This window comes from Oryctolagus cuniculus, chromosome 16 (genome assembly GCF_964237555.1).
Source record: "Oryctolagus cuniculus chromosome 16, mOryCun1.1, whole genome shotgun sequence".
In the NCBI taxonomy this organism is placed as follows: domain Eukaryota; kingdom Metazoa; phylum Chordata; class Mammalia; order Lagomorpha; family Leporidae; genus Oryctolagus; species Oryctolagus cuniculus.
In genome coordinates this window covers 45078873-45102843 of record NC_091447.1, presented here as the reverse complement: position 1 = coordinate 45102843, position 23971 = coordinate 45078873, and the positions used below count along the sequence as shown (strand labels likewise).

At 39.2% G+C, this 23971-nt stretch overlaps 1 protein-coding gene across 7 annotated transcripts in view; it reads left to right on the top strand.

The window, feature by feature from the left end:
- Positions 1-23971, top strand: part of CDK14 (cyclin dependent kinase 14) — a 742587-nt gene that overhangs the window by 23542 nt on the left and 695074 nt on the right. The window contains exon 1 of one of the 7 annotated variants that reach the window (XM_070058421.1): positions 5377-5395. The exons of the other annotated variants lie outside the window; for them this stretch is intronic. The gene's annotated coding sequence lies outside the window, so the exon portion shown is untranslated. Of the gene's footprint in view, positions 1-5376; positions 5396-23971 lie in introns of those variants that run through there. 7 annotated transcript variants of the gene reach the window in all.

Genomic DNA, 23971 nt, shown 5'->3' with positions numbered 1-23971 from the left:
TATAGACTTTCTTCTGGGAGTCCTCTGACTTCTGTTCTAACTCAGAAAAATAAGTTTCACTTCATTCTGGATCCCACATCTTCTTTTTAGACTCATTTTTCTCCCTTTTGCCTCAAGTAATTTTTTCAAAGGAATTTCACAAAAGATTTGGAAAGTATTTCCATAGGCCATATGTGTTTTTCTTCTTAAAGATTTTATTTATTTATTTATTTATTTATTTGAGAGGCAGAGTTATAGACAGAAAGAGGGAGAGACAGAAAGAAAGAATTCTGTCCACTTAGTTCAATGCCTAAATGGCTGCAACAGCTGGAGCTGGGCCGATCCATAGCCAGGATCCAGGAGCTTCCTCTGGGTCTCCCACACAGGTGCAGGGGCCCAAACACTTGGGCCAACTTCCACTGCTTTCCCAGGCCATAGCAGAGAGCTGGTTCAGAAGAGGAGCAGGCAGGACTAGAACCAGTGCCCATATGGGATTCTGGCGCCACAGGTGGAGGCTTAACCCACTATGCCATAGCGCTGGCCCCAATAGGCCATCTATGTTTACAAATTTTTTTATCCCCATCCTCCTGCAGCCTAGAACTTATTATTTTCTTTTTTCAGATTTTGCACTTTTTACAAGAAGTACCCATAATCAGATAGCCAGACCCAAAGATAAGAAAGAAGCATACTAACAGGCCCATCTGTAAATACTATGTGCTTAAAAAATGATAAAAATTGGCCAGATGTTCTGTTTGCTTATTAAAAATCTTTACTTTGTCTTGGACTTCATGTTTTTCTGGCTTTGAGACTTTACATCCTTTCTTTATTAACATATAAGGACAGACAGAGTAAGATGGGAGATATTTCTTATTTTTTGTCTCTAAGACAAACAAGAAGAAAGAACTAATTCAACGCATTACAGAAGCCTTTATTTATTTTCTTTTTTATATTTTCCAGGAACTTGGCTTCTGTGTCAACACTTTTTTGTATAATACTTATGAGTAAAATGACAAATTATACCCATAAAAGTTGGGGCCTGAGCAAATATTCATCACTGAACCTTCTTTTATCTGTAATTTAAAAGAAAAACTTTGAATCCTGTCTGTAAATATGATCCAACAGTTGTACTCAGTTCTGTTTTAACTTAGTCTTTCAACCACCATCTCATTTTAAAAGTTTCTTCTAGAGATCTTCTCGACCTTGTTAATTCAATGGACACCATATTCTAGTAGAGGGATTTGTCCTATTACGGACATACGGACATACTGTAGAAATGTCAGGATTTCTTTTTAAAAATACCCTTGTATGACCAGTGAAGTACTAAATTGTTGATTGCTACATTTGGCCTAATATTCTAGCTACCCAGCAGATATGATCATAAAAATTAAACTACTTTTAAAGGTTCTAAAGTTTAGAGAATATAAGTGTTGACTGCCCATGTACTCACTGTCTCCTTGACTCTCAGCTGTTCTTTCAGCAAATATTTATTACTTGTTATGCTCTAGGCGGTGTCATTTTCACTAGGGATATTACAATAGGCAAGAAAGATCAGATCCTTACCTTCATGGAGTTTACATCCCACTAAGTAGACACAGTCACATAAACAAGCAATTATTAATTCTGTTGTGAACTTATTGATATTCACATTAAATTATTAATTTCAAATATTAATTAAAATATATTATTTATAATAATTACATAACTATATGACATAAATTATATATAATAATATATAATACATTATATTATTTTTATAATATAATTCACATTTATTTATTTATCTGAAAGTCAGAGTTACAGGGAGGAATAGAGAGAGAGATATTTCCCATCAGCTGGTTCACTCCCTGGATGGTCACAACAGCCAGGTGTAGGCTAGGCCAATGCCAGGAGCCAGAAGCTTTAACTGGGTCTGCCACATGGGTGGCAGATGCCTAAATACTGGGGCCATCATCCACTGCTTTTCCTAGGCCATTAGCAGGCAGCTGGATTGGAAATGGAGCAGCTGGTACATGAATTTACACCCACCCATATGGGATGCTGGCATTATAGGCAGTGGCTTTAGTCACTACACCACAATGCCACCCCAATTTTGTTTTTCTTAATCAAAAGCTTATATTCTCCTGGTGGGTAGATAAAAGGAGAACTTAAATGAATCAAGAATAGGGCTGGTGCTGTGGCACAGCCGGTTAACGCCCTGGCCTGAAGTGCTGGCATCCCATAGGTGCCGGTTCAAGACCCGACTGCTCCACTTCCAATCTGGCTCTCTGCTGTGGCCTGGGAAAGCAGTGGAAAATGACCCAAGTCCTTGGGCCCCTGCACCTGCATGGGAGACCTGGAAGAAGCTCCTGGCTCCTGGCTCTTGGCTTCTGGCTTCGGACTTGTGCAGCCCCAGCCATTTTGGCCAACTGGGGAGTGAACCATCGGATGGAAGACCTATCTCTCTTTCTCTCTCTGCCTCTCTTCTCTCTGTGTAACTCTGACTTTCAAATAAATAAATAAATCTTTAAAAAATGAATCAATAATAACAAAATATTGCCTTAATGTAGTCTACTTAGTGAAATAAAATAATTCCAAGTATTATCTTAACTATTCTGAAAATATACCTGACTCTACATTCACCATCATTTTGAACAGACGTCATGCCTATTTTTATGGAAGACAAGAAACAGTTCGTGTTCACAACTGGAATACTGGTAAGTGTTTTTATTTATTTGATAGATGCCATTTTCAGTAATTAAGAGCTGGAAATCTTTCCCTTCTTTCTTTTTTTTTTTTTTTTAAGATTTACTTATTTTATTTGAAAGTCAGAGTTACACAGAGAAAGAAGGAGAGGCAGAGAGAGAGAGAGAGAGAGAGAGGTCTTCCTTCCACTGGTTCACTTCCCAGTTGGCCGCGACGGCCAGAGCTGCACTGATCTGAAGCCAGGAGCCAGGAGCTTCCTCTGGGTCTTCCCATGCAGTTGCAGGGGCCCAAGGACTTGGGCCATCTTCCACTGCTTTCCTAGGCCATAGCAGAGAGCTGGATTGGAATTGGAGCAGCCAGGTCTCAAACCAGCACCCATATGGGATGCCGGCACTGCAGGCAGCGGCTTTACCAGCTATGCCACAGCGCTAGCCCCTCCCTTACTTATTTCAAGCATCAAAATTAAAGAGCAAGTAGAAAACACAACAGAATTCATTCTTGTTTCTAAGATACACTTTTGTAACCTCAATATCTAGGAATGGTGAAACAACAATACTGATAGAGAAGAGTTAAAATTTTTCAACCCAGTTAGAGATTTAATAGCTACCCCTTTCCCCCCAATTCCCACTTCACAAAGGCAACTCAATAAAAAACTGACTTTTGCCTTTAGAAATTTTTGCAGGCTTTTCCCAAATTCATTACCTGGTTCCTTGGATAACCTCGGTCTCTGCTCATTTTGAATCTTTAGACTTTCCCTTATTTACAAGGCTCCCCCTTACCAAGTCTCATTTGTTGGCTTCCTCTAGCTCAGTTCCCACAATTTCTGGGAGTCCTTGTTCTGGCCAGAATCAAATCCTAGAACCCCAGCTGGAGTCAGACCATGGCCCCTTGCTCACTGAGTAACTGGGCCACAAAAATGATAGATCAAAATATGACAGGGGAAAGTACTGCAAGGCTCTTTATAATACCATTAAAAATAACTTTGGGGGTCTGGGGCCCGATTATTGTAGTGCTCAGGGCTGCAGGGACAGAGTGCTAGGGGTTGTGAAAAAGCCTGGAAGCGAAACTTTAGGTACCAAAATCTGAAATAGAGCAGCGTAGAGTTTGAAGGGCAGGGATGAAATGTTAAGCACATCCACATACGGAGTCATTACCAGCTCCTAGATCTTGTTAGGGAGAAACTGTTTTAGTAGTAATGGGATCATGTGGTGTTTCAAAAAGCTATTTCAGAGGGGAGCTGAAGCGCGGGTGATTGCTGCTTCTTCGTAGGTTTGAAATCAAACCAGAGGATATAGAGAGTGATGCTGCATTTCCATTTTTCTCCATTTTAAATTCTATAGCACAGTGACCTACGAGAAATTCTTCAAAAAAATAGCACAAGGTTGGGCATTTGTTTTAGGTAAAAACAGTTATCTACTAACAGACTGAGAATAACTCATTATACTGGATTCTCTGTAAGAACTGAAATGTAATAGAATTCACAGGACAAGATTATATTCCACCTATGAGAGAGCCCAAGGGGGGTACCTCTATTAAAGGGTTGAGTAAGGGAAACAGAATCCTGCAAAAGGAATTGAGAAGAGAATGGGAAAGTCAGAGACAGCAGTGTCACAGAGATCAAGAGAGGAGGCTGTGAATATGGAGGGAGGTTCATGAGTATCGTTTGGACCTCTTGGCATGTTGTAGTTTTTTTTTTTTTTTTTTTTGACAGGCAGAGTGGACAGTGAGAGAGAGAGAGACAGAGAAAAAGGTCTTCCTTTGCCGCTGGTTTACCCTCCAATGGCCGCCGCGGCCAGCGCACTGCGGCCAGTGCACCACGCTGATCCGATGGCAGGAGCCAGGTGCTTCTCCTGGTCTCCCATGGAGTGTAGGGCCCAAGCACTTGGGACATCCTCCACAGCACTCCCTGGCCACAGCAGAGAGCTGGCCTGGAAGAGGGGCAACCAGGACAGAATCCGGTGCCCCGACCGGGACTAGAACCCAGTGTGCCGGCGCCGCAAGATGGAGGATTAGCCTAGTGAGCCACAGCACCAGCTGGCATGTTGTAGTTTCAAGAGTGTTCATGCAAAAAATGGAGCAGGCAGACTTTTGACTTGTGGAATAAGAAAATATGGAGCCTAAAAACATCATATATGCTCCTCACTGGGAAAGGGGATAATAACTCTTGGTCCACACTTCTTTCTTGGAAAATGAATTCCGAAGATGATTTGCTGAAATTATAGTTTCATTGAACAACCACAACCTTCTGTCACTGGAGACAGCTAGTGTTGTGGTTACCATCAAATACTTGACCTTTTCCTCTTTGTACTCTAGTTGGTATTAACTTAAGTCACAATAGCACTAAATGTTAAGAGCACTAATATTAAAATATCAGAATAGACATCCTTTAATTATGATGATTTTTGTGTTTAACATTTTTAAAAATTTAGATATGTTTTCATTGACCTTTTTTTTTAAGAGAAAAAGAATAGTGAATGTCTGATTCACTTTTACAAATGTGATAAAATGTCAACCCATATGCAATGAAGACTTTAAGCTTCCAGGAAAATGCAGTTTTTTATAAATTGAAAAAAAGGAACCAAAACACTACTGTATGAATCAACTATTTTGATAAAATATTGATTTTTCTTAGAATTTGGGAAGGTAAATGTGTTTTCTTTTTCCAAAGGATATGAGGAATAGAAAACTGAAAAGATAGATCTTCTAGAGAGAAGAGGAGGAAGTTTCTTCAATGGTAAAGTTTCCAATAATCTTGCATGAATTTTGTGTATTCCTTTTCCCCCCTTAAATTGAGCAGCTTTTCAGGAAAATAATCAAGATTATTAAGAAAGAAAATGGAGATGCAATCTATAAAATGTAGGCACATTTCACTGTCCGAAATAACAGGATAGAAAGCAGCAGAAAAGGGAGATTTAAGAGTTCGCAAATTAGCCTTAGTCAAAATCTGGGCTTCTTTGTTTATCGTGTCACATTGGATAGCTAGCCCTGTCGTGACTTAGTTTCCTCATTTATTAATGTCATCTAATAATAGTAACTAAATAATTAATTGGGTGACTCTGAGGACAAAATGATATTTCATGAGTAACATTTTTAGAGCTGTCCCTAACACTCAGTAAGTTCTTGATAAGTGTCAGTTGTTGCTGCTGTAATCACAGAATCTCAATCCTGAAGGAATTGAAAGGTCATCCTGCCCAGTCCATCCTCTGATACTAGGATCTTCTGTCACCATCTAGGACATGTTGGACAGTTAGGGACAGTCACTCAGGTTACAAATTTGGTTGTGTGCGTGAGTGTTTCAACAAGTTTAAACACAAGGTGTTTATTAATACTTTGATACTTTATTGCCACTTTCTACATCCACCTGCACAAAGAAGCTCCCTATCTAGAGGGCTGTCCCATAATTCTGTGGGTTCTGAAAGAGTGACTGCAGATTAGTACTGAGGGAAGGGATGGTGAATGCAGGTAGCTTCAGAAGACCAGAGGCTGACAGAGGCCAGAATGGTCTCCTGAAGAGATAGCATTTGCCAGTTTTAAAGTTCAATAGGTCTAGGGTGATCATACGTCATTCAAACTGAATGAATTTAAGAGTGAAGGGGCTTCATTTTCTAATGCCTGAATAATATTCATATACACACACACATATCACATTTTCTTTCTCCATTCACCCTTTGGTGGACGTCTAAATTGATTCTGTATCTTGGCAATTGTGAATAGTGCTGCAGTTCACATGGGAGTGCAGGTCTCTCTCTTCTAGGCTGATTTCATTTCTTTCAGATATATACTCTGAAGCAGGATAGCTGGGTCATATGGTAGATTTATGTTTACATTTCTGAGGAATCTCCCTACTGCTTATATGTTGTTGACAGGATTGAGCATCCAATAAACTTTTTTATCAGGCAGTCTTTCAATATCTATTAAAAATTGGGTGTTCACAGAATTATTCTTAGGTGTTTAAATCCAATTGAAAATTGATCCCTGTTAAAAATAAGTGTGGGAATAAGAGAGGGAGGGAATGTACAGTTTGACACACATTCCCTCAGACTTACCCCTAAGGGCAAAACTAAAACTTGCCATGGGACTCCAAATCCCATTAAGTTGGCAGGTACCAATGGCATCTTACTAAAGTGATTAATTTAAGTTTATAGCTGATCATAAATATAGGAATAAGTGTCAAAGAGATCACATAAACAAGACCAGTGTCTGCTAATAATAATTGATAGAATTAAAAAGGAGAGAACAATCCAACATGGGAAGTAGGATACACAGCAGACTCATAGAATGGCAAATGCCCTAAACAGCACTGTGGCCTCAGAATCAGCCCTTGAGGTATTTGGATCTGGCTAAAAAGCCCATGAGAGCATTTCAGGCATGGAAAGCCTAGACACTGTGGCAAAAAATGACCTACATGAAAGATCTCTGTGAGTGAGATCCTGGTGGAAAGAAGGGACCATCGAAGAAGGAGGTACCTTTCTCTGAAGGGAGGAGAGAACTTCCACTTTGATTATGGCCCTGTCTAAATAAGGTTGGAGTTTGTGGACTCAAGAGGTTTCCATAGCCTTGGCAGCTCATGACGAGAGCTTCAGGTGATTACTGACGTCATAAATAAGTCTGTCAATTGTTAAATCAACAACAGGAGTCACTGGGGTACTTACTCCCCATGTAAGACCTCTGTCCTTAATATGTTGTGCTATGAGAATTAATGATAAAACTAGTCTTCAAACTGTCCTTTATACTATGTGTGTCTGTATGGGTACAAACTGTTGAAATCTTTACTTAGTGTAGAGTTGATCTTCTGTATATAATTAAAAATGAATCTTAATAAAGAATAGGATGGGAGAGGGAGTGGGAGGTAGGACAGTTTGGGGGTGGGAGGATGGGTATGGGAGGCAGAACCACTATAAATAAAATCTTTCTAAAATAAATTGGGAGTTCAGAGTACTTGACCTGGTAATTCCATTATTAGAGATTTTTTTCCCTAGTAGAAACATGTAAGTCACCATAATAGTATATGCTGATTAAACTGTAGTGAAATTTCTGAATTTGTCCAGGTGTGACATACTAAAGGGCCATTTTATGGCTCATACTACTACTAGAGTACCTGAAATGTAATGTATTAGAGTGAAATAGACACTCTGAGATTCGATGATTGTTCACAGCCCTTGTCTCTTCCGTTGAGGAACAGTGATTTTTTTTCTCTCTCTCTTTTCATACTATTTGTTGAACTCCTTTGCTTAGTGTAGGGTTAACTATACATTCATTAAGTAAACTGAAAATAGTTCTTTGTAAAAATTAAGAATAGGAATGTTAGAGGGAGGAGGAAGAAGGGTTAGAGTGTGGATGGGAGGAAGGGTAGGGAGAAGTGTCACTATATTTCTAAATCTGTATATATAAAGTACATGAAATTCGTATAACTTAAATAAAATCTAAAAAAAGAGTTGATCTAGGTCTGTGGAGCCTGAAGATTATGTAATCTGGGGGGGTTCTCATTTTAAAAAATAATTTTAAAAATAAATTTTACAAAACATTTGACTCCCAAAACATGTATTTAGGACCCTTCCAAGCACCTTGAAAAAGCTGGGCTAAATGAGGTTTCCTAAAGCTTAAGCTATACAATACAAGCACATATTTTACTAAATTGTAATATTTTAAAAAAGAGAATATTCACTTTCTTGACTAGACTTGATAAGAATGGCATTGTCTTATACCATATGTGGAGATATAAATTAGTGCAACAATTCTAAAAAAGTTTGCTAGTATGTATCAAGAGCTTTGCATTTTATTCACTCTGTTCCAATTATGTCACTTTTAGGGATCTATCCCCCCAAAATACAGGTTTTTAACAAATTTAGCTTTATGATGCATCTGAAATTAATCATTGTTATATGGTATGACATTCAGATCCAATTTCATCTGTCTCTGAGTGGGTATCCAGTTGTTCCAACACAATGTATTTATTTTCACCTTATTTAATTATTTTTAATTATTATTTTTAATTGAAAAATAAAAATTACATCTATGGTATACAACATGGTATTTTGATATATTTATAACATTTCAGAATGACTAAATCAAGATCATTAATATACCATTTTTGTAATGAGAACAAATTCAAATGTTCTCTTAGCAATTTTCAATTATATAATAAACTTTTTAACTATAATCACCAGGGTGGGCATTTGGCCTAGTGGTTAAGATTGCAGTATTCAGAGTATCCAATCAGTGCCTCTGGCTCCTGACTCCTGCTTCCTGTGGTTCCTGGGAGAGACAGTGGTGATGGTTCAGGTTGTTGGGTTCCTGGCACTTAAGTGGAAGACCTGGGTTGTGTTTCTGGCTCATTGTCCTTCATGGGCATTTAGCAAGTGATTCAGTGGGTGGGAGCTCTCCCTGCTATCTCTCTTTTTCCCTATCTCTCAAATGAATAAATAAATTATAAAAAACTATAATTACCCTGTTGTACAATAGATCTCCTGAATTCATTCCACCTATCAAACTGAAATTTTGTAATCTTGACCATTACTTCCCCAATAGTCTCCATGCACTGACTCTCCTCCCCGGTAGCCTCCTTATAGTCTCTGCTTCCGTTTGTCTACCTTTTTAGATTCCACATATAAATGAATCATTCAGTGTTTGTCTTTCTGTGCCTGGCTGGTTTCACTTAGTTTAATAGTCATTATGCTTATTCATGTTGTAGCAAATAAGTTTCCTTCTTTTTTGAGGCTGCATAGTATTTCACTGTGCATGTTTACCACAATTTATATCCCTTCATTTGTTGGTAGATACTTAGGTTGACTCCATATCTTGGCTATTGCATGTAACACTAGAATGAACATGGGAGTGCAGATAACTTTCGACATACTAATTTCATTTCCTGTGGATATATACCCAGAAGTAGGATTGCTGGCTAAGATGGTAATTCTGCTTTTAGTTTTTTGAGGAACTTCCATACTGTTTTCCATATGGCAATACCAATTAATATTCCCATCAACCGTGTGCAAGGATTCCCTTTTCTCCACATACTCATTAACACTCATCTTTTGTGTCTTTTTGATATTAGCCATTCTAACAAGTATGAGAAGATATTTCTTTGTTGTTTTAATTTGCATTTCCCTGATGATTAGTGATATTGAGCATTTTCCCCATATACATGTTAGCCATTTGTATGTCTTCTTTTGAAGAATAAATATTCAGCTTCTGTGTTGTTTGATTCCTTAGGTACTTTGAGTTTATAAGATATGTGGTTTGCAAATAATTTTTCCACTTGTATAGGTTTTGTCTTCACTCAATGGATTATTTCCTTTTCAGTGCACATGCTTTTTGGATTGGTGCAATTCTATTCGTCTATCTTTGCTTTTGTTGCCTGTGCTTTTAGAGTCACATCCAAAGAATATTAGCAATATTCTTATTAACTAACTCAGTTGTCAGCATGAAGCTCTTTCCTGGCTTCTCCTAGTAGTTTTACAGCTTCAGGTCTTATATTTATGGTATGGTATTATATAGGCATCTTAATTTCATCCTTCTGCATGTGGATATCTAACTTCCTCAGCATCATTTATCGAACAAATTATCATTCCGCAGTCATGTGTTCTTGACACCTTTATCAAAGATCAGATGACTTTGAGTGCATAGATGTACTTCTGGTGTATTCGTTCCATTTGTTTATGTGTCAGTGTGGTACTCATAGCTTGGTTTATTGGCTGCTTTGGATATTTGGTGTCTTTTCTAGTTCCATATGAATTTTAGAAATTTTTAAATATTTCTTTGAAAACTTTCATTGTAATTTTGAGAGAGATTCCATTGAATTTATAGATCACTTTGGGTAGGATGAACTCTTTTATATAATTTTTTTAATATTTTATTTATTTATTTGAGAGGTAGAGTTACAGACAGAGAGAGGGAGAGACAAAGAGAAAGGTCTTCCAACTGGTTTGCTCCCTAAATGGCTGCAACAGCCAGAGCTAGGCCAATCTGAAGCCAGAAGCCAGGAGCCAGGAGCTTCTTCTAGATCTCCCACGTGGGTGCAGGGGCCCAAGTCTTGGGCCATCTTCCACTGCTTTCATAGGCCATTAGCAGAGAGCTGAATTGAAAGAGAAGTAGCTAGGATGCAAATCTGTGCCCATATGGGATGTCGGCTCACTCTCTCTCTGGCTCTCTCTACCTCTCAAATAAAAAAAAATATCTCCTAAAAAATAAATGTTTGCCATCAGACCTAGAACTTTTCTTTATAGGAGATTTTTTGTTGCAGATTCAATCTTCTTCCTCATTATTGGTCAGTTAATATTTTTTGTTTCTTTGTAATTTAGTCATGATTATATGCTTCTAGAAATATATCCATTTCTTTTATGTTTTCCAATTTGCTGGCATGTAATTAGACATAGTACTTCTTATGATCCTTTGTACAGTTTCAGTAGTAATGTCTTATTTTCATTTTTGATTTTCTTTGAATCTTGATTTTCTTTGAATCTTTTCTTTTTTTCTTAATCTAGCAAAAGGTTTGTTGCTTTTATTCATTTTATAAGAAAACTCAGTTATATTGATATTTGTTATCAGTTTTCTACTCTTATTAATTTATTTTTGCTCTGAATTTCATATTTTCTTCCATCAACTAACTTTGTGATTAGTTTGTTATTTTTAAAGTTGCTTTTTTAGGCAACACTAGGTTGTTTATATGATGTTTTTCTTTTTTAATGCCATAATTTATTTAAACTTCCTTATTAGTACTATTTTTGCTCTATCCCTTGATTCTGGTATGTAGTTTGTCTTAGGAAATCTTTTTCTTTCTCTTTGATTTCTATTTTGACCTGTTGGTTGTTCAAGAACATACTGTTTAGTTCCCATATACTTGTGAATTTTCCAGCTTTTCTGCTGTTGTTTCTAGTGTCATATCATTATATCAGAAAGAATAGCTGGTATGATTTCAATATTTTAAAATTTTTTATGACATATAATTGCTTACCATGTGATCTATCCTGGAGAATGTTTCATGTGCACTTAAGAAGAATGTATTCTTCTGCTCTTGGGTGGGATATTCTGTGTGTCTGGTGGGTCTATGTGGTCCAAAATGTAGTTTATGTCCAAATTTTTCTCACTGATTTTCTGTATGGATAATTTATCAACTCTTGAAAGTGGGCAATTAAAGTCTCCTATGATTATTATTATCTGTCTCTCTCTTCATATTATTGCTTTATATTTGAGGTTTATCCTTGTTGAGTATATAATTATAATTACTTCTCTTGGTGTATTGACCACTTTATCCCCATATGTTGACCATAATATGGCAGTCAGAAGTCCTTACCTATCAACAGCCACCTTCAATGTAAATGGATTGGATTCTCCAAAATGACATACAATGGCCAAATGGATGAAAAAAGAAGATCCAACTATATACTGACTATAACAGACTTACTTCTCTTTTAAAGACACATAGACTGGAAGTGAGGGTATAAGAAAATATAATCCATACAAATGGAAAGCAAAAGAGTACAAGGGTAAATACACTTACATTGGACAAAGTAGACTTTTGGCCAAAAGCTGTACAAAGAGACAAAGTCAATATGCAATGGCAGAAGAGCCCATATGATTTTTTTCATAGATTAAATACTGGGTATATTTTTGTCCATTTATTCACTGCTGTTGGTCTGTCTGGCTAATCATCACAGTTACTTAACAATGAAGGATATATGACTTACTTTAATATGCTGTAATGGTATTAATCTCTTCTGTACCTCAATTACTCTTCTTATCTCCATTTCTCTCAATTTTATGTTCAAGCAGACTAAATACGAGTTGTCTATTCTAATTTACACCAAGTCTATTCTAACTTATACTGGAAATTACACAAAATTAAACATTTGGTCTCCAGAAAAGATGATCATTTTAGAAAATTCAAGGGTGGGGCTGGCACTATCGTGTAGGGGGTAAAGCTGCCATCTGCAGCACCAGCATCCCACATGGGCACCAGTACCAATCCTGGCAACTCCACTTCTGACCTAGCTTCCTGCTAGCACCTGAGAAAGCACCAGAAGGTAGCCCAAGTGCTTGGGCCCCTACACCAACGTGGGAGGCCTTGAAGAAGCTCCTGGTGCCTAGCTTCAGATTGGCTAACTCTGGCTGTTGTGACCAGTTGGGGAGTGTACTAGCAGGTGGAAGATCTCCCCTCCCCTCCCCTCCCCTCCCCTCCTCTCCTCTCCTCTCCTTCTCTGTAACTCTTTTAAATAAAATAAATAAAATTTAAAAAAATAAAAAAAATTAGAACGTACTGCATGTGAAGTAATTAACAAATATATGAGTTTCTCTGATTCATTTCTTCCTGATGGTGGTGGTGGGGATGGTCTTCTCCTTCTCTTTCTCTCTCCTTATTTTTAAATTTATTTATTTTATTATTTTAAAGAGACAAAGATCTCCTATCTGCTGGTTTACTCATGAAGTGCACACTATTGCCAGGGCTAAACTAGGTCAAAGGTGGGAGCTGTAACTCAAACCAAGTCTACCACCTGGGTGGAAAGAACCCATGTACCTGAGCTGTCACCTGCTGACTCCCAGGGTACTCATTAGCAGGAAGCTGGAATGGAGATTGGAGCTAGGACTGGAACCAGACATTCCAGTATGTCATGCCATGTTCCATGTAGCAACTTAATCACTGTGCCAAACACTCACCTGATAAGTTTCATAGTGCAAATATACCATGGTAAGTTCCATGGTAAAGGTCCATAGGTACCCATGGTTCAAGTGCAGTCTTGAGAACTCATTTATGTGAGGATCAAGTAGGGCTTAATGGAGGCAGTGTGGCCTCTGAGCTGAGCTTAAAGAATAGAAAAGATGTCATCAGGCAGAGATTGGAGCTGCAGGGAAAGAATTTTCAGGACTGGAAGAAGATGAGCAATGAAAAACGTGAAGGTTAAAAAGTAGTGAATATACATAAGTAATGGTAGGTAAATTGTGCTGTACATTCAAAGTGTAAGGAAGAGGTAGGGTGAGGGATTAACAGCTGACATTCCTTGGGCACTTACAATGTCCTCGGCACTGTTCCAAGGGCTTTCCACATATTAATTCATTGAATCTTCACAACAACCACGTGAGGTAAATCCGAGTTTTATCCACACTTCATAAATAAGGAAACCAAGACCTTATATAGCTTTTGTGTAAAATAGAAAGTAGTCCCACTTCTGTGAACCTGTAGACGCCCTGTGCTCACACAGAGCTTGATGATGGCACATGCATGGGCTATGTGTCCATCTTCACCCTCAGGCAGATGCCTCTTGTGGGCCCCTGCAGCCTATGCTGGGATGTACAGGGATCCTGCTCACCATCATGCTGCTGAGCAATCTGGCCCTGGATCTGAACGTTCACCATAGGATGAGAAGGGCAGTGATCCTTTCCTTATTTGTGAACAACCTTAAAACCCACACTTAGGAATGTGGACTCTAAAGAGACTGTGGAGACAGAGCCTGTATTTTCAGTGAGTGTAGAGGCATTTTATAGGTGGGGTGGGGGATAACATTCACATTTGTAAAAATACACCTTTAAAATTTTATTTCAGAATAGTTTTAAATTTACAAAAAAATTCAAAGTAGTACAGAGTTCCCATATACCCCACACCCAGCTTCCCCTGTTATTAACATCTTACATTAGTAGATTTGTCACAATTAACAAACCACATCTAACTTCCTCTATTATTGACATCTAATATTAGTGTAATATGTTTGTCAAATTAATGAATTCCATGCCAAAATTCCCCTATTTTTTTATACAAACTCCCTTTATCCCCTCACCCTCCCAAATTCTAGTAATTACCATTGTGTGTTCATATTGTGTTTCTTTCTCTCTCTCTCTCTCTCTCTCTCTTTCTCTCTCTTTTTAGCTCCTACATGTGAGGAAGAGCATTTAGTATTTGTGTTTCTGTGTCTGGCTTATTTCATTTAACATGATCTCTTCCAGTTCTGTGTATTCTGTTGCAAATGACAGAATCTCATTCTTTTTATGGTTGAATAGTGTTATATTGTATATGCATTCCACATTTTCTTTTTGTTTTTTAAATATTTTATTTATTTATTTGAGCAGTAGTAGAGTTACAGATAGAGAGAGGAAGAGCCAGAGAGGAAAATCTTCCTTCCGCTGGTTCACTCCCCAAATGGCCGCAATGGCTGGAACTAGGCCGATATGAAGCTAGAAGTCAGGAGCTTCCTCTAGGTCTCCCTCACAAGTGCAGGGGTCTAAGCACTTGAGCCATCTTCCACTGCTTTCTCAGGCCATAAGCAGAGAGCTAGATTGGAAGTGGAGCAGCTATGACTCAAACTGGTGCCCTTGGGATGCCAGCACCACAGGCAGAGGTCTAACCTACTATGCCACAGTACCAGCCCCTCCACATTTTTTTATTCATTTGATGATGGACACCTGGGTTGATTCCATATCTTGGCTGTTATGAGTATGTATCTCTTTGATAACAATGATTTCATGTCTTATGAATATATACACAGTAGTGGAATTACTTGGTCATATGGCACATCTATTTCTAGTTTTTAAAGCAATTTCCATGCTGTCTTCCATACTGGCTATATTTATTTACATTCTCACCAGCAGTTTATAAGAGTTCCCCTTTTGAGAGAACGATCCATCATGGGAAGCAGGATACACAGCAGACTCATAGAATGGCAGATGTCCTAAATAGCACTCTGGCCTCAGAATCAGCCCTTAAGGCATTCAGATCTGGCTAAAGAGCCCATGAGAGTATTTTAGGCATGGAAAGCCAAGACATGCTGGCAAAAAAACAAAAAAACAAAAACAAAAAACAAAAAACAACAACAAAAAAAACACCAACAAACCTAAATGAAAGATCTCTGCTGCAAGTGAGATCCCAGTGGAAAGAATGGGGCCATCAAAGAAGGAGGTACCTTTCTCTGAAGGGGAGGAGAGAACTTCCACTTTGACTATGACCCTGTCGGAATAAGATCGAAGTCAGTGAACTCAAAAGGCTTCCATAGCCTTGGCAACTCTTTACTAGAGCCTAGGGAGATTACTGATGCAATAAACAAGAGTGTCAAATTGTTAAGTCAACAACAGGAGTCACTGTGTACTTACTTCTCTCTTTTTTTTTTTGTACTTACTTCTCATTGTGTTGCCTTTAGCTTGATTTTTTTTTCCTTAGGGTCGCTTTGACTATTCTGGGTCTTTGGCAGTTTCATATGAATTTTGAGATTTTTTAAAATTCTTTAAGAATGTCATTGGTATTTTGATAGCGATTACACTGAATCTGTAGATTGCTTTAGGTAATGTGGACATTTTAATGATATTAATTTTTCTAATCATGAACAAGGAATATTTTCCTATTTTGTATGAGTGTTTCCTATTTTGTATGGAGTTGGTAGGAGAAACTGGGAAGTGGAATGGATGGATTGAAGAGGAGAGATTCAGGCAGGAAGACCAGTTAAAATCACAGTGCCAACCATTAAAATCAGTTCAGATGAAAACCAAAAAATGTGTGGAGGTGCTAGAAACTGGGAGGAAGTGAGAGCCTTAATGACACTTCAGAGTTGACCAACCCAGGTGACTATTTGGTTTTTTTATTTTATTTTATTTTATTTTATTTTATTTATTTATTTTATTTTTTGGCAGGCAGAGTGGACAGTGAGAGAGAGAGAGACAGAGAGAAAGGTCTTCCTTTGCCGTTGGTTCACCCTCCAATGGCCGCCGCGGCTGGTGCGCTGCGGCCTGCGCACCGCGCTGATCCGACGGCAAGAGCCAGGTACTTCTCCTGGTTTCCCATGCGGGTGCAGGGCCCAAGCACTTGGGCCATCCTCCACAGCACTCCCTGGCCACAGCAGAGAGCTGGCCTGGAAGAGGGGCAACCGGGACAGAATCCGGCGCCCCGACCGGGACTAGAACACGGTGTGCCGGCGCCGCAAAGCGGAGGATTAGCCTAGTGAGCCGCGGCGTCGGCCCCAGGTGACTATTTGTAAGAATAAAAAAAGAGTCACCAGAGGAGACTTTAAAGTTTCCAATTTGGGTGACTTGAAGATAGTGATGCTATTAATATAAAGAGGGAAAATGAAAGAAAAGGCAAAAAATTCTGGTGGGAAGGGTCAAGTTTACAGATTGAATTTGTGATAATAGCAAGACATGCATTCAGGAACTTCAGCCAGGAGCTAGGATGGTGCCTGGAGCTAGACGTTTATGAACTGGAGACCTATATGAGGAAAGAGGGGTCATGAAGCCATGGGTGTGAGTGACAGTGATTGTGGTCTGTGCAGAGAGAAAAGCAGAGGTCGAGAATGGCTGCATCAGGATGGTCTTAATTTACTGTGTGGACGTTCTTATCAGGTTGTAATCTACCGTGTGGAAAAGAGGTCATGGTGTCCCCACATGGAGAAGGACTCACGGGTGAAGACACACAGTGCTGAGGTGCCAGCCAGGGTCCGTCAGGAGCACTGACGCACGGAATCAGCAGAAGCTGTTCACACACATAGTCTATGCTATAAGCTGCAGAAATTCTGTCAAGCTATTGGGATGTTTCAAGGTACTAAGAAGTATTTTGCTAAATAATGGGTCCTCTGGGAGTGGCAAATTAGATTGTAGCTTTCCAAAGTACCTTGAATTGCAGGATACATATTAGATATTAGGAAAAGCATCATACACACAAGAACTATCTTACAAGATAGTGGTTGCCCAAAGTATGGTCAAGAGAATCTGAGCAGTGCCCAGGCTCAGCGGGAGAGAGCGCTGAAGCCACCAGGAACATCCACCCTGGGTGCGGGAGCCCGGAGTCCTGCGCTGAAATTGTCCTTCCCTTCATTAGATGCTTCCATGCTGCTGCTGAACTCTGCGTGCCTACAGTTCTCAGCACCCAGTTGATCACACATATCACTGGGGAAAAAAAGAAGAAAAGAAAGAGGCAAATAAGTCCTCATGATTTTGTGGTAGTCTAGTCTTCCAGTTCCTAGATTTGGGAAACAAAGCAGAATGTCAGGCTCTCTAGAGTGAACGAATGAAACAAGCAAATTATATGCCTTTAGTAACATAAGTAAGGGAGAATCATACACACATTTTCCACTCAGCCCATTCCTAATACAAGGTTTAACGGTGCATGTGTGCACACGTGCCTTTAGTTGTTCGGAATTTTAGATAGTCTAGTGGGAGTATCATAGGGAAAGGAAATTCTTCCTGAAAGAGAAAAGTTATTTAAATCTGTCCAGTTCAAGAAGTGAATTATAGAAAACTATGGGCGGGGACCATAACAAGCAGACACTGAGTTGAGTTATTCACCAGGAGAGTTCATGGTAAGGTCATTAGTAAAATTTTAGATGAGACTTTGCATAGTTCTATGTAAATAATTGTTTTGCAGCTCTTGTTTTATAAGTACTCATTGTCTATTTACTTTTACATTTATCTATTAATCTATTTATTTATTTACAATTACATTTACTATTTTTAATCTTTAAAAAGTTATATACAACACTTCAGAAAAATATTATAATTTAAATAACTATGGGAATAATTTTAAAATGATTTTGTTTTACAAAATTTGAGAGCTGTAACCCTTTGTATTTCTTCTCACACTTTACTCCGTTGTAAGCATCTACAGCAGTCATTGTTGTTACATGGGAATATAAGCTGCTCTAGTCCTGGCCTATCTCCAGTCTCTTCTGATGAATTTTCTTTTTCTTGCCCGCTGACATTTTCAAGGGTCAACTTTCATAATCCCTTATATGAGAGTGTAAGATATCCATGGTGCCTGCAATCAAACTTAAAATCCAATTGCTGAGAAAATAACCACTAGAAATAGATAATGAACAAGAAAGTGTTACTAAAAGGTTAGACAATAGATCTACAGGGATTAATACAATCATTTTATACCTTGATTGCATTCCTTTTTAAGAAAACAGATTTATTTATTTGAAAGTCAGAGTTAAGAGAGAGATCTTCCATCAGCCGGTTCACTCCTCAAATGGCCACAGTGGCTGGGGCTGGGCCAGGACAAAGCCAGGAGCCAGGAGCTTCTTCTAGATCTCCCATATGGATGGCAGGGACTTACAGGCGTGGGTCATCTTCTGCTGCTTTCTCCAGTCCATTAGCATGGACTTGAATTGGATGTGGAGCAGCTGAGACAGCAACTGGTACCCATATAGGATGCTGGTGACACTGGTGGCAGCTGAACCTGCTATGCCACAACCCTGGCTCCTGATTGTATACTTACACCGTTTTCAGCCACAGATGAACTCCTTAGTGAGATAGGCAGAGACCTTCACAGTTTAGACTCAAGATATAAAACAACATATAATAAAGGCACCATTACCATTTCCTTTGCACACTTAATATTTCTTTTCTTGGATGTTTGTTACTCTATTTTCTTTCTGATAAGGGACTTTGGCACCAAATCCCAGTATTCATTTCTAAAAATATTAAATTGTTTTTGAAAACTCATCTTAACTGCCATTTCTAAAACATTTTCCTGGTTTCCCTTAAGCTGTAATTATCTTGTGTTCCCTGCTTTACTTTCTCTTCTTTCCTGGCATTCATCTGAATGTAGAAATTGTGTTCCATTAGTAGAAGTGCAGAAATGTAGACAGTTCCTGTCTTTGATACCCTGGGTGCCTTCCTCTCTCTCTGTCTCAGTTTCCTCATCTGTAAAATCAGGGTTAAAAAGAACTGTTTGTTCACGTGTGGTGAGAAAATGAACTAACATAAGTAAAGCAGTGATAAAAGTGCCTAGCACATAGTAAATTCCACTGGCAATGAGGGCTTCTGACAGAGGCTTACCTGGAAGATGGTAGGTATACACACTGACTCGAATAGTAGTGATAAAGCTGTGTAAACTTTGAGTACAGTTTGTTCTGAATCCAACAAAAATAAATGGAGGTGGAAAGGGATGCATCAGGATAGATGGAGTTGGTTGAATAAGCATTTATTAAATTTTTACCGCATGCCGTGCATTAGGGACACAACTTGAACAAGACAGGGAATGTTCTCTGCCCTTATGGAACTTATATTCCAGTGTGGATATGAAAAAGTGAGGGAAAAGGAAAAAAAAATTTAAAATTGTGACACTGCTGGGAAAAAGGGAAGGGACTGAAAGGATTAGGGAACCTACTTAAGATAAAGAAAGGTCTCTCAGAGAGTGTAGCGTTTAATCAATAGCGTGAGGAGTCATCCAGAAGAGCAGTAGGGGTGGAGCATATGAGAGGTAGGCCCCAAGGTGAGATGCAGCTTGGGGTGGCAGAGGTTCAGGACGTGGAGACACACAGAGGGATCAGTCTGTGTAGAGATTTGTAGGCCATTACAAGGAACTGGGGTTGCCCTGGACCTGAGGAGAGGATGTGATTTTCAGAGGGGCTTAATTAAGCCTGTGCGAAATAGAAATGTGTGGAAGTAGATATTTGAGACGAAAAAGCAAAGGCATAGAGTTGTGACTAAGAGTGTGTCAGGAGACGAGAACTAGTCAGATGGAGTTGCAGAGTTGCACTGGGGAATATGAAAAACTATTTTTCTTTGGAAGGTGTCATTCTGCAGAACAGCTGCTGCTTCGCAGGGATGGACTTTGACAGGATTTTTCTCAATTCAGACAAAAGTTGAACTGATGTGGTGACCTTTTGGAATAGATGATTTCTTTACTGCCAAGTTGAACCCTTTCTGGGAATATTTGTGCTGAGTGAGCGCTAACCCTAGTGCAGGGTGGTTTCTTCTCATTCTCTTTCATGTCAGGAGAAGGAAATAAATCATTTATGTTAGTTTGGGTAATTGAAGAAGCTTTTCATTTCCAATTTGCTCTGGTGTGTGTGTGACTAATTTGAGTTTATAATCATTATTACCCATGTACAGCTTTTCAAGGGATGAACCAGGAGTTGGAAAACATTAAGTTTCTATAAAAATTGATGTAATGGTCTTGAACTTAAGCTTTCTGGTCTTAATGTGAAACTTGAGAGTTAACATTGTATTATATTTCCAATAATGACTGTGTCCTTTTTCTTTCAGGCTTCCTTCAGGATATTAATCATCCTTACAGCCTCTTTGAGAGTGACTGAACTTCCAACTTCCCTTAAGTTAAAATTTTAAATTCTATTGAGCATTTTTGTAGGGTGTTTCATTCCTTTTTACATTATGATTTTTTCAGTAATTTGAAAAAAGCTCTATAAACAAGATCTTATGGTTAGTTAAAATTTTAAAATATTTTGAACAATCTCCTGTCTAGCTAATTTTTCATTCTTCATATTTTTCCCTTTGAACATAAAGTGGGATAATGTTCAAGGACCTGAAGTTCAAATTTATATATGTCTTGAGAATTGGAGGCTACATCCTATGACTCTGTCTGACATTGTTAGTTCCTCATTAGTATTACCACACAATAAATATTCTAATTCTAATTTTATTTACATTTATTATCACAAAAATGTTCCACTATTCAAAATCTCCTCTACAATAATAAATTTGAGGCAATGATTGATATTATTAAATTCTGTTGATGATATTTCAATAGTCAGTAATGCCTTTAAGATATATAGATATTTTTAATTCTCAAATAAGAGGAATGAAAATCCTTTATAATATGAGAATACTAAAGAATGTTTTAATAGAATAAAATTATCCAACTAGCTTCAATAACAAATGGTTTCTTAATTAAATACAGTAATTTTCTGAAATATTTATTAATAATTGTTTTACCAATGATTTTCATTTATATTTAAAAGGTTTATTTATTTATTTTAAAGTGAGTGTTACAGAGAGAGGGGAAGGGACACAGAGATATCTTCCATCCTGTGGTTCACTCCCCAGATAGCAGCAGTGGCCAGGGCTGGGCCAGGCTGAAGCCAGGAGCCAAGAGCTTCATCTGGTTCTCCTAATAAGTCCAGGGGCCCAAGTACTTGGGCCATCTTCTGCTGTTTTTTTTCAGGCCATGTTGGGAGCTGGATTGGATGTGGAATGACTGAGACATGAACCAGATGCCATATAGGATGCCTGTGTTGCAGGCAGTGGTTTTACCCATGCTACCACAACACCAGCCAATAACAACTTTTTTTTTAAAAAACTTATACCGGCCGGCACCGCGGCTCACTAGGCTAATCCTCCGCCTTGCGGCGCCGGCACTCCGGGTTCTAGTCCCGGTTGGGGCGCCGGATTCTGTCCCGGTTGCCCCTCTTCCAGGCCAGCTCTCTGCCGTGGCCAGGGAGTGCAGTGGAGGATGTCCCAAGTGCTTGGGCCCTGCACCCCATGGGAGACCAGGATAAGTACCTGGCTCCTGCCATCGGATCAGCGCGGTGCGCCGGCCGCAGCGCGCCAGGGCCGCAGCGGCCATTGGAGGGTGAACCAATGGCAAAAGGAAGACCTTTCTCTCTGTCTTTCTCTCTCACTGTCCACTCTGCCTGCCTGTCAAAAAAACAAAAACAAACAAACAAACAAACAAACAAAAACACCACAAAACTTATACCTATTAGGCAAAATTTGGAAAAAGAAGATATTTGACATTATTGCCATTTTCAGATATAAACATGTTTGATGTTATTTCCATTGGTTTTTGATATAAAACCAATAGGTCTTAGCTTTATTTGGGGGTATAGGGCATATAATATCAAAAATTATGGAAGAGTGATCCATTGCCATAGTAGATAAAGGAAGCTTGACTCTATATATATTTAGAAGTAACCCCCCCACAACCAGATTTCAAAGTGGAAATTATTTGAAATAGAAAAACTAAATTGATCTAAGTTAAGGTGGTTACCACTCCAGTATGACATATTCATATCTTGATTGGATCAGATATTGATTTCTAAATGAGGCAGAAATATTGATTTTGAACAATTAAGACAGCAATGAAGAAATCTCTTTTGTCACACCAGATTCTCAGAACAAACTCAGCCTTCCTCCATTCAGTACCAGGTCATCTGTCTCTTGGTTGTCTGAGGTTCTTTCTTTCCACTACGGTTGTTTCTTGGGGTTTGTCCTTACTTGGGATGGATGTTGAGCCTCACTGTCAGGGGGAATGTTTTGTAGTGCTCTCAATTTGTCTTTTGGGTTTTTTGGTTCATAGTTTCTTTCAGTTGCTTTTTTGAGATTTATATTTACCACATAATGCCAGTCTCACTCTTCAGTTGAAAATATGATGTTGGCATTTGGATATGGTGAGGAGACAGCAGGAGCCCAGGCAATTCCAGTTTTATTAAAGTTGCCGCAGACGACAGCTTTGTCCTCACAATTCTAGATCAGTGGAGGTGCTGGTATGTGGAGAAGTTAGGAAGAGTAAACAGAAAGCATGCTCGTTTTGACTATTTATAAAATTACCCCTGCAAGGTTTAAATATATCTTATTTCTTAGTAGAGGGATTCATAGCTTTAATTTTTTAAAATTTATTTGACAGGTAGAATTACAGACAGTGAGAGAAAGAGAGAGAAAGGTCTTCCTTCCGTTGGTTCACCCCCCAAATGGCTGCTACAGCCAGTGCTGCGCCAATCCGAAGCCAGGAGCCAGGTGCTTCCTCCCAGGGATCCCTGGGTACATTCCTCCTGGGTACAGGGCCCAAGCACTCAGGCCATCCTCCACTGTCTTCAGGGCCACAGCAGAGAGCTGAACTGGAAGTGGAGTAAATGGGACTAGAACCCGGTGCCCATATGGGATGCTGGTGCTGCAGACGGAGGATTAACCAAATGAGTCACAGTAACGGCCCAAGGGATTCATATCTTAAAAGTGTGCTCACTTTTTAAAATTTTATTTATTTATTAAAGATGTATTTATCTATTTGAAAGAGCCACAGAGAGCAAGAGGGAGAGGCAGAGAGGGAGCATGAGAGTGAGAGAGTGAGAGAGAGAGAGAGAGAGAGAGAGAGAGAGAGAGACAGAGAAAGACAGAGATCTTCCATCCACTGGCTCACTCCCCAGTGGCCACAACCAGGACCCAGGAGCTAGAAGCTTCTCCCAGGTGGGTGGCAAGGGCCCAACACTGGAAGCACTTAGGTCATCCTCCGCTTTCTTTCCAAGGCCACCAGTAGGGAGCTTAATCGGAAGTGGAACAGGGGCCAGTGCTGTGGCACAGTGGGTAATGATGCTGCCTGCAGTGCCAGCATCCCCATTTGGGCGCTGGTTCGAGTTCCAGCTGCTCCACTTCCAATCCAGCTCTCTGCCATGGCCTGGGAAAGCAGTAGAAAATGCCCAAGTCCTTGGGCCTCTGCACTATGTGGGAGACCCTGAAGAAGCTCCTGCTCTTGGCTTCAAATCAGAGCAGCTCTGACCATTGTGGCCATCTGGAGAGTAAACCAGCAGATGGAAGACCTCTCTCTCTCTCTCTCTCTAAACTCTGCCTTTCAAATAAATAAGAAAATCTTAGAAGAAAGGAG